Raw genomic sequence first — 12,454 nt, forward strand, 5'->3', positions numbered from 1 at the left:
GATGGCTAACTAAACAGGATAGAATGACATACTTCAAAATATGATGACTATGTAAACAGGATGACATGATATAACTATACGATGTGTCTATTAAAGTGGTTGGCATGCCATAAATCACAAACATGCCGTCGATGGAAACATGATGGCATGATATAATTCACGGATAGAATGACATAATTTAAAATATGATGACTATGTAAACAGGATGAGATGATATAACTATATTATGTCTTTAGAAAATGGGTTGGCATGCCATAATTCAGATACATGCTGTCTATGTAAACATCATGGCATGACATAATTCAAATATATGATTTATATACTAAGGAAGTGAGCAGAGGGCAATCGCATATATGATGTGTCAACTAAGGAGATGGCATTCAATATTGTGTATATGATGTAAAAACTAAGCATTGCAATACAACATATGCATTATATGAGTAATATAACCCTGCCAAGTTTGAGCATACACCTCAGGGGATAATAGGACTGGTCATCTGCCTCTGAATCCTCCTCTGAAGAGCTATCTGTAACCAGCAAGATATCTGCTTCAGCAGGTAGCATTGTCTGCTCTGAAGACCTTGTTTTCACTCCAGATTTCTCCATCACCAATTCAAATGGCTGATGCACAGGAAGAGCAGTTGAATATACAAACATTGTCGACAAAAGCAATGAGAAATACAAAAAAAGGACGGCATGATATAATTCACATATATGACGCTTGCCTAAACAGCATGGCATTGCATAATTCACATACATAATGCCTTGCAACAAGATAACATTGCATAATTCACATATATAATGTCTTGCAACAAGATGGCATTGCATAATTCACATATATGGTAATTAGACACTAAACAGGTGGCATTCACACAAAGCATGTCTAAACTAAGCAAATGACATAGCAATGCAAGATACCATACGCACGATATGAGCAACATAACCCTGCCAAGTTAGGGCATGCACCTCGGGGGGGGGGAATATGACTGGTCATCTGTCTCTGAATCCTCCTCTGAGGAGCTATCGGTAACCAGCAAGACATGCGCTTCGTCAGATAGCATTGTCTGCTCTGAAGACCTTGTTTCCACTCCAGATTTTTCCATGACCGTGCCGAATGGCTGATGCACAGGAAGAGTAATTGAATGTACTAAAATTGTTGACAAATTTAACACGTAATAAAAAATGATGGCATGATATAATTCACATATAAGATGACTGGCTAACCAGGGTGGCATTGCAAAATTCACATATATGATGCCTGGCTAGACAAGATGGCATTGCATGATTCACATATACGATAAAGAAACTAAACAGATGGCATTGACACAAAGCATGTCTAAACTAAGCAGATGACATCTTTAATGTATACAGTAAGCAATGCAAGGCACCATATGCATGATATTACCAACATCAGCATGCCAAGTTAGAGCGAAGACCTCATGGGGTAAATAGGAGTGGTCTTCTCCTTCTGAATCCCCCTCAGAACAGTTATCTTCCTCTTGATTACGATCCGAAATGGGTGGAGGGGGGCTGCCTTTGCGCCCACCATGGAACGACGTCTGCATGAAATTTTATTGCCACGCAAGGCTCGTCTCTTTTGCTCTACATGATCAGTTCCATTGTGTACAATAACTGGCATGCATAGGAATAAAACATAGTGAGATTATGTAAGGAGTGCATGCACAAATCCAGAGTGATGGTAGCAAACTGTGGATAGACCCAAAACCAATGATAGCAGGCAGATAATAGCTTTAGTTAAAAAATACAGATAATGGCTCCTTTAATGTTTGTTTGCACCCAACATGAAACTCATAGTAGACACCGGAGATTAACCAGATAGTAGACAGATAGTACTGATTGCTGCCCCAATATGTACCCCACAACCATTTAAAAACTCAAGTTTCAGCATTAGTTTGGACCTGACTCGGAGTCTAATAGGTGAACACGACGATAATGTAGCATGTCATCATATTAAGCGACGCATAACGTAAGCAGACACGGAAGAGTGCGACCTCTCTTGCGGACCCGTGTAGTCCTCAAGGTCATCTGCTCAGTTGATGATGGTAATGCAGTTGCCGTGGCTGCCGGCGGCGGGGAAGAAGATCTGAGGCGGCGAAAGACAGTCTGGAGAGCGGATCCCTGCTGTGGTGAACCCTTCCGTCGTTGGAGCAGCTGAGCTGGGGTGGAACACAGCGCCGCAGGAGCAGGACAAACCACACAAGGTTTTCTTTGACACATATCTGTAACAGAAGTAATTGAGTAAGGGCTTGTTTGAATTTGAGGATTCTAACAATGCAGGGATAGGAAATAGACAGGAATAGGATAGGAATGCACGTGCAAAACAGAGAATTTAAAAACACAGATTTCTGCCAATCTGGGTGTTTGATTCACAACAATTGGAAGATCACAGGATGCAAAAAAGCATGGTGAGATTAAGTCAAACCACAAGAAAATGTACGGTTATAATGCTATTATGCTACTATCTCTTAGTCTTGTGCTTGATGAATAGGAATATGAAAAGGAGGAGAAGTGGAAATTAGAATTCCTACGGTTTTTCTTTCAAGGAGACACTAAAGGAACAAATCCTACAGTTTTCCTTTGCTCCATTCCTTTGCACCAAATTCATGAAAAGTAGTACCATAGGAAACTTTCCAATTCCTATGTTTTTCATTCACTTTTCCTTTCAAGCACTGGCGATTCTAGTAGGCAGGCTTGAGCAAGGAAAATCCTACACTAAAAAATGTTTTTGTGCTACTTCTATTACTTTGGACCCAGGCCACTGCCATACTAGCTCAACTCCCAGGCCCATCGACAAATGCACAGCTCAAACGCGCAGAGATAAATAATGATGGCGTTCAAGAGAGTCCATCACGGATAGCTAAGTTGCCTGGTACCTCACTGCTTGTCATATAGTAGGATAAAATAATCGTATTTCCCGTTACTACGAGTGCTCAGTGGACAATATATATAACATGTAGAGTAAAAAAGAGATGCAACAAGTGTACAACCTCTTTGGCGAAGCCATGTCGATCTCAGCGTGATTGGGTTGGCCGGTGAGGATGCTCCGGCTGACTTGGCTGTCGGAGGAGGGGAAGAAGATCTTAGGCGTCTGGAGATGGAGCCCGAGGTACTGCTCCGCTGTGATGGAGGGTTTCGTCGTTGGAGCAGCTCCGGTGAGTTGTACGACGCCGAGGCTGAAGCAGGACAAGAGAGACAACGAACAACGTTAACCTGAGTGGAATTCTAATAGCATCTCCAATACATGACGTAAAATACATAACCACAAAGTACTAGATGTAAAATACATCAGCCGCTCATCTCTGAACTTAATTGTCGAAACTGAATTTAACTATCGAAAACTGAACTTAACCGTCGAAACTGAACTTAACTGTCGAAACTGATTTTGCTGTTGAAAACTGAATTTTGCTGTCGAAACTGAATGCACTAGCAAAGGTGAGGCTATAGTCAGTCGACTGACTTTTTCATCTCTGGTCAGTCGATTTTGCAGCCATTGGATACGAAATCAAGGGCATGTGGCTTCATCTTCAACCTCCACCCCCTGAGCGCCAGCCAAAACCAGCATCCCTGCCGCCGCGCAGCGGCGGGTGACCACGCCGCAAACGCAGCCCCGCCCGAAAACATCCCCACGCCGATCCGCCGCGCCCGGCCATCACCCTCTCAGGCACCTTCCATGCGGAGATTTTTCTCCCGGTAGCTCCCCACGCCACGCCCGCCAACGCCCCACCACCGCCGGCGACCACCGCCCCCATCCTGAACCCTAAGATAGATAGTGGGGTACCTCTCCGGCGAGCCCCCTCCCCGCTGCGGCTGGTTCTTCCTTCACCCCGGCGAGCCCCCCACCCCCCTGAAAAATCGACTGACCCAAAAGTCGATTCAGTCGACTGAAGTGTAGCTAAATCGGAGCAGCATCGCAAGCAAGAGCAAGAGTGAGAGCAGCAGCGCGAGCAAGAGCAATAGCAAGAGCAGACCAGGCAGGGGACCGAGAGCAAGAGCAGAGCAGCAGCGCGAGCGAGAGCTAAGCAGCAGCAGCTCCTACTGATGTGGACGTCGCGCCGAGGGAGCGACGCCGTGGAGGAAGTGGCCGGCGACGCCGCCGTGGATGGAGCCGCGCCGTGTCGGCTCGGGACCGAGCGCCCGGCAGCACCGTGAGATCGAATCAAGAAGAAAATGCGGCGATTAGTGTACAACCTCTTTGGTGGCGCCGATTAGGCCGCAGCTTCATCCGAGGAAACGGTGATGATGATGCTCTTCCGGTGGTGCAGGTGAAGACGGCGGTGTGGGAATGGAGGTGGCGCGAAAGACGAGGGGAACGTCGGGGCAGCTCCTTGGAGGTGGAGGACGGGGTGGCTGAACCGGCGGGACGATGAGATCGACGACGGATCCTCATCCGGTACGGTGGATGAGGGACGTCGAGGTGTTGCTGTGGACGACGTCGTCGGGGAAGAGGCTCCGGCTGGGTGGCGGACGGAGCAGGGTGTGGGGTTTCGTCGCGGGTTTTCGCGGCCTCGGTGTACGAATGGGTGGGCGGATGGGATGGCAGTGGGGAACCATGGCTTAGAGACGCGCTTGTCGAAATGTGGGGTAAGTTACGAAAGTACCCCCACCGATTTGAGGCGGTTCTTTCGGTTCAGGGGTACCACGGGCATTTCACGTGTCGGGATTTCACAGGAGGTGGGAGTTTTCGCGCGCGTTGTAATTTCGGAATAGCAAGGCGCGGGTTGAGATGGAGGGAGTTGTCGGAGCACAACGAGACAAAGATATATCTTAAATATTTCGGGCTAACAAGGCGCGGGTTGAAGAGGCGGGAGTTTCGCAGCACGATAGACAGAGACGCTAGCTTGAATTTTCGGCATAACAAGGCGCGGCTTGAAATTTCGGAAGAACAAGCTTAACGTGTACCCAAAAAAAGACAATTTGCACCTCAACACGCACAACACACACACAAACACCATTTAGACTAGAGTAAGGTACACGTGCATTGCACGCATGAGATTTGGCAACCAAATTATGAATAAATACCACATTATAGCATGCAAGCTTTGAGTCATATATGCATGATGTAGATGTTCGTTTAATTCTTATAGTTCATTTCATTCAAAATCATCTAGTTTTTATAAGAAAGCTAATCTATTTTAAGATTCATGGAATTGTGCGTCGTAAGACATAAAGTAAAAACAAATAATGGCAAATCATGTAGAAAAACATTTGGGCAATTCTGATACGGAAGATTCTAGAACAAATAAGAAGTGCTTGTGTTTTGATGTTTGTGCATTATGCTTAAGTTCAACCATGGAGTCTTCTAGATTATACATGTGGCAAATCTGGTGGAATCTAGATGATATCCAACGGCCAGTAGTGCTCAAATTTGCCATCTTTGGACCATCGGATTCGCCTCATCCAACGACCATCTTTCAAGTTAAAGTTACCCGGCACACAATATAAAAAATATAAAATATAATATATATAGGGTATAGATATAGATATGTGATGCGAAAGCCGCCCATCATCTCCAATTAGAATAGTGTGTCCATGCACGGATGCGACGTGGCCAAATGATGTCTGCCATCGGTATCTCAAATTCAAATCAGTCTGACCTTGTTCAATGTGTATACATTACAACATGCTCGTTTCCAAACCACACTGCGCAGATCTCCGTTATATTCATGCATGCATGGGTTTCAAACATCAGGATCTCTTATTCAAATATTTGAATCAACTTTACATTGATTATGACCTCACCTATTCTTTTACACCCACACAGTAGTCTTCTCTTTATATTTGTACCACTAACTTTCTCTCGTGCAAGCATGCACGCACACTACCAGTCGGCATTATCCATCGCACGCATGCAATCTTTTTCTTCAGGTGGTCTCCCATGAAGGCACACACCCACACACATCCCCCCTCTCCATCATATCGGGCATTCTTTATCTCTCACGTGTGCATGCGCAACGATCGATGTTCCTCTATGTATGTGTGTATATAGCTAGGTCTTTCATAGTTTTCCACACAAACCGATCAACCGATATATCCAGTGAGGTCTCACCCTCTTTCCCACGTCCACATCGATCAATCTGTACCTCTCTATAGGATTAACATATATAGCTAATACACCCACATTCATTATATATCAACATCCCCCTCTCATCATCCATGCCTTCCGCTTCATCTCTCAGACGTGTGCACAATGGCGAAGACAGGGGCAGTAAGGGCCCTCCCCCTCCCCCCTAACATCACTATATATCGAGGCTAATATGAATGTGATCATTAGACAATTGCTGCTAAAATGGTTTAAATTCATGAATTGACCCTCCTCGTAAAGGATTAGCAATGCTTGGCTCCCTAGCTCATTTATTTTTCATGGCTCCGCCACTGCGCGCAACAGCGCACGTGTTCGCCCCCTCTCTCTAAATATCGATCTCGCACTTGTGCATTCCTTCATAGTCTCCCTCCACTCGGCCCCTCGCACCATCTTCTAGCCCCCCACCGGATTTTGCCACATGTACAATCTAGCAGACTCCATGGTTGAACTTAAGCATAATGCACAAACCTCAAAACAACGATGGTTCTCTTTTGTTCTAGAATCTTCCGTATCATAACTGCCCCAAAAAATTTTCTAGTTGAATTGCCATTATTTGTTTTTTACTTTATGCTTTACAACGCACAATTCCATGAATCATAAAATAGATTAAGGGCTTCTTTGATTCAAAGGATCTCAAGGAATTTGGAGGATTCTAATCATTAGGAATTTTTCCTATCTTGGTTGTTTGATTCGTAGGATTGTAAACCATAGGAATTTTTCCATATGATTCATTTACAGTAGATTTCATAGGAAACATCCCATCCACTCAAACCTCTTTGAAAGAATTCTGCATTTTTTCCATGCACAATCAAACACTCGTACAATCCTGTAGGATTCAAGACGACATTCCACTATAATCCCATGTTTTTCCTATTCCCGCGTTCTTAGATTTTTTGTAAAAACTAATTGATTTTGAATGAGATGAACTATAAGAATTAAATGAAGGGCTACATCAGGCATATATGACTCAGAGCTTACATGCTATAGGGTGGTATTTATTCATAATTTGGTTGCAAAATCTGATGTGTGCAATGCACATGTACCTTACTAGTACTTCGAGTATGTGCAAAATACGTAAATTAGAATACCAATGGCACGCTACACAGTGTCTCTCTTACAGTTCATGAAGCCACGTGGCACATGTGGAGGCGTTGTCGCGACCTCCTTGCGTGGATTGATCACAGTGACGTGCTGCTGGTTCCAGAAGAATGTACTCGTCCTCCCTGAGTCATACTAGCGGTACATGCACGAAGAGAAGATGTGCACGCACGCCACGTACGCACTCATTCCCTCGCACGCACATGCGGGTACACGGGCGGACGCAATTTTGTACCAAGATCCACCCCATGTGATAATTTGACACGTGTAAAGTCGTTCACTTCATTGATGGTCAATTAATACAGCGCATGCAAATTGAGTGGACGTGAGGGCGGAAGAAAGACATTATTACTCCACTGCGCGCATGCGAGTAGTTAAATCGTGGGTTGGTAGTAGTATTTCCATTGGTCTCCTTCGTATTTTGTGCCAATTTTTGATAGTAACATAATATTTACGCATTTGAGCAGTGTAGTACTTGAAATTTATGTTCCGCTAAACTCATCGGGAGCCGTTTCGGGCCTCGAAACCAAAACCATCAATTAATCTTTACCTTGTTCCCATCACATTCGAAAGCCTGCTCACACCTACTAGTACGTACCAAACCTGAACGTGTTCCCACTATGCAGGTATTAGTACTAGTGCTAGTACTTAGGTTATAAAAAGGGGAACTACCTAACCGAAAATTACTCTACCTTTCCTCCTCATAAGTGCTTCTTCTTCGTCCGTCGTTGCCATGGCCGGTGAGCAGAGCTCTAGGTCGAGAACTACTCGTAACAAGGGAGCGGCAACCAAGGCTGCGGAAAAAAGAGAGGGCTCGCCGCCACGCAGAGACCTCGAAAGATCTCTCACGGGCAGGCGATGGCTCCCAGGAGCGCCCTAGCCGCGGAGGCGAACATGCCGAGCCGGCGGAGCTGGAGTCGTTATCCCTCGACGGCATGCCCGATCCAAGCTCAATAAGCAGAAGGAGTTCATCCAAGGCTTGATGGAGTTGCTGAAGGAGAGCCTCGACGACATGCCCGCTGAGCTCAATCAGCAGGGGGAGTTGACCGCCGGCTTGGTGATGCTGCTGAAGAAGAGCATTGCCTCGGAGAAGAAGGCAACCGGTGAAATCATGCGACTTCTGGAGGACAAGGTGAAGCTCTGCCACGAGATCGACCTGTTGAAGGAGAAGAACGCCGGCTGGAAGAAGCTGCATGAGAATAGTAGTTCCTCGATGAAGATGCTGCAGGCCCTCGTCATGGAACAGAAGGAGGAGTTGGCGAAGCTCCGCATCAAGCACCCGGCTGCTGTCAAGGTACGTAATGCGGCCGTGGAACAGATGATGAAGGCTCGCGTCGAGAAATCCCGCGTCATGGACAAAATGAAGAAGATGGCGGAGGAGACACGCAAGGAGATGGAGGTCGTGGAGGCGATGAAGAAGCAGTTACGACTCCGCGGAGAATTAGATCATTTGGGGTGATAATCTTCCTTCTTCTTTTGCTCCTGTGTTTCATCTTTTGCTTCGGGTGTTTCACCGCACGTGTCATGTTCTCTGCGAGGCATGAATAGAACAATGGTTTTTTAGGGAACAAATAGAACAATGCTAACAATGAGATGACTAGCAAATTAGATCATTTTTTATCGCCATATGGCACTGGGCTGCCGTGTTTCGTGCTCCTCCGTCGTAGTACTACTCCAGTGGAAAACTTGAGTATACCGCACGTTTCTTTGCTCCTCCTCGATCAGGTCGTCGGCGCATTTATATGAGTAGTCAAATCACAAGGCCCCGCCTTCCAGTAGTAATGAGCCGTCAAATCACAAAGGCCCTCGCCTCTTGTGAAACCGACCAAGCTAGACTGCCCCGCCCTCTAGCCTTTTAAAAAATGTATACTTTTGTACAGCAGTAGTATCGATGGATTGCGCCATGGAGCAAAACTTGAAATTAAAAAAAGGTGGTACATATAGAGAGCGCTCGTCGCCAAATTATGCATATAGTTCTATTAAAAAGGCTAGTCACCATAATGGTGTCCAGCACAACCCACCCCTCAAATAAGACTAAGAGGGTGCTTGGATACGTTTTAGTCCCATGACTAAAAGTAGTGGGACTAAAACATGCTAGCCTCACCCATGCTTGGATCCAAATACTAAAAATGCTAAAATCAAGTTAATGAGCATTTATTATCCTCCAAACCCTCCAATCCAGAACTCGCCTGTGTTAAAGGAGAGGAGTTAAATGAGTAGAGAGAGGACTAATCCACATTTTAGTAGGGGTACCCCTGACTAAAAAATTTTAGTCTCAAAACTAGTTTTAGCCCCTCTTTAGTCACGGGTGCTTGGAACTTTAGCCTCTTAAAGAGACTATTTTTAGTCAGACTAAAATAAGTCCCTTGGATCCAAGCACCCTCTAAGCATCCTGGAATTCTTTGACAAAACTAAGCACCCTGAAATTCTTTGACAACTAAACTGCTGGCTATATGATGTTGGCCATATATATTGTACGTATATAATGTGAAGAAACGAGTGGTAGTACTATACCAACTAAAAGTTGAAATGTAAGAAATACTAGTATGTACGTACTGAAGAGTTAAAGTAATGAGAAGAAACATAACATAGTTCTGCTGGGGTCTCAGCACAACACACCCCTCAAATTAAATTAAGCACACCTGAAATTAAACTTTGCAACTATTCCGATAGACACTGCATTAGAACCACCATGAGCAACGACACTGCCACCTTACTCGGAGTCCTCATCCACGTCCTCGACTTCGTCCTTGTCCCTTTTCCTCTTGGCCAATACTTCTTTGCTTGAACCGCACACTTGGTTGTTTGCTCTTCATCCAACCCTTGTAGATATTGAAGCAAAGGTAGCCATCCATTGCAGCGTCGTGGATGTGGTCTATATCTAGTACATTCCACTGCCGTGCATGACGATGAAACGTGTATGAAGGTTTCTCCAGTTTACTGTACAAAGGATGAACCATGGCTCCTGCCAGGGTCAGCATTGAAGGCTGACGAGAGGACACAAGCTGATTCTTCTGGAGGTCAAAGGTGTTGCCTACAATGAGGCCTATCCGACGCATGACTTCTTTGTCGTTACCAAAGTCTACAGTAACAAATTTGACTAGGTTGCTCTCGAGGAAGTCCTTAAAATCCTGGCACTCAACGTCGACATGGCATATGTGGTAGACCAAGCATAAGTCATGCACGCAAACCTGGATCATGGCGGGCTTCTTCCTCTCTTCATCCTTTATATCCTTCTCTCGTCCCAGGATTGTGGTGTACTCAACATCTAGCCCAGCGATCCACTCATCATATGAGTCTTCAAACATGCGTTTGAAGCGAGAAAGGCATCCTTTCACCGTCGCGGAAGAACGGGTGTAGATGACGTCGAACTCATCGCCGGTGATGGTTATAACCTTGTACTCACCACCGATCGTGGAGATTTGGGACGCCATGGATTTGGGAGGAGGGTTAGGATTAGTGGAATTGCCGTAATGTGAATGGACGGGACGACTAGGAGCGAACCTCCATAGTATTGAAGGACGTGTAGGGACGAGTAGGAGCGAACTGCCAGCGTGCGAACGGCAGGGAAGTGGCTTTCCATTCTCCCATGATACGGGCTTCTGAGAGCCCTTGGATCTGAGATCGAACGGTTGCATGGCGTGATTCTAGACCTATGGGTGAATATCCTATCCTGGAGGGTTATTCTGCAAATTTTCAGCAACTTAGCATGCGGCCATTTGATCTCATATCCAAGGGCTGCCAGCAGCCCGTATCATGGTCGCGCCTACCACGACCGTCGCGTCGCTCGCGCGGTCGCGCCCTTGGAGATTTAACATGGTGCGTTAGGCTATCTGATGTTGGCATGTCATACATAGTCATCACTTAGTCACTCATACTACAACAAGGTTGGCTATAAGTGTATTTTTTACTCCTCTCTATCTCTTTCTTCGTACTCCCTCCGTCCCATAATATAAGAATGTTTTTGACACTAGTGTAGTGCCAAAAACGTTCTTATATTATGGGACACAGGGAGTACTAGTATATATTGCATTTGCCAAGGAGTGACCTCTCCAATGAAATGGTGTTGCTAAGTTTGCTTCATTTAATTAGCTACAGACTCAAAATTATCTTTTCACCTAGGTACACACGCTTAGCACCGTTTCTTCCTTGGGTCACCAAACTAGTCTCTCTCTTCTTGATTAACTTGCCACATCAGACTTTATGCCTATGTGGCAAGCTTAAGCACCTGTAGGAGCAAGTAAAAGTAGGTACAATAGTGCGCTTTACATGGCATTTTTGCATATGTGGAGGAAAGAGAGGCAAGGAAAAAGTGGAGAAGTGGGCTCTCATGCAAGAGCCAGCCTCTACTACATGGTGGAGCATTGGGAGAGGCACCTGTATGGAGGTGGTCAGGAATCGGGAGACTCATGACGGTCGTAGCGTCGCAGTTAAAATGATAATGGCAAGTCAAATCACGGGGCCCCACCTTTCCAGCAGTAACTCGCTGTCAAATCACATAGCCCTACATTTGTAGCAGCCTACTCCCTCGTCTTCTCGTGTCTCTGTCGAACTGACTAGGCGGAACTGCCCCGCCGCCTACCGCGCAGGAAAAGCCCCGCCCTTGACTTTTAAATAGTATGCAGTATACTAATTTTGTATCCATGGATTGCGCCCGCGCCATGGAGCAAAGCGTCTAGAAAACGGTGGTACACATGTATGGAGTATACAGCATGCCCGTCGCATTCGTGTCGCACCCCAGACGGTCGGTCGGTCTGGCACGCTGCTCTCCGAATGGAACACACGTCATATTGTGTTTGCACAACATGTGGGACGGCAATTGAGAACCGACCATAGGCACACTCCCCGGCCCTGCAAGTCGGGTGACTTAATAGAAGAGGGAGACGAGCGATAGTACTAGAGAAGTGTTGTACTACGTTGGTGCCTGGACGATCCCTGCAAGACACGGAAGTGTTGGGGATCGTTGCAGAAATTAAAAAATTTCTATGCATTACCAAGATCAATCTATGGAGAGACTAGCAACGAGAGATAGGGGAGTGCATCTTCGTACCCTTGAAGATCGCGATGCGGAAGCGTTACAAGAACGCAGATGAAGGAGTCGTACTCGTAGCGATTCAGATCGCGGTTGATTCCAATCTAAGCGCCGAACAACGGCGCCTCCGCGTTCAACACACGTACAGCCTGGGGACGTCTCCTCCTTCTTGATCCATCAAGGGGAGAGGAGAAGTTGAGGGAGAGCTCCGGCAGCACGAC

The sequence above is a fragment of the Triticum aestivum genome, chromosome 3A (assembly GCF_018294505.1).
Source record: "Triticum aestivum cultivar Chinese Spring chromosome 3A, IWGSC CS RefSeq v2.1, whole genome shotgun sequence".
Classification (NCBI taxonomy): Eukaryota; Viridiplantae; Streptophyta; class Magnoliopsida; order Poales; family Poaceae; genus Triticum; species Triticum aestivum.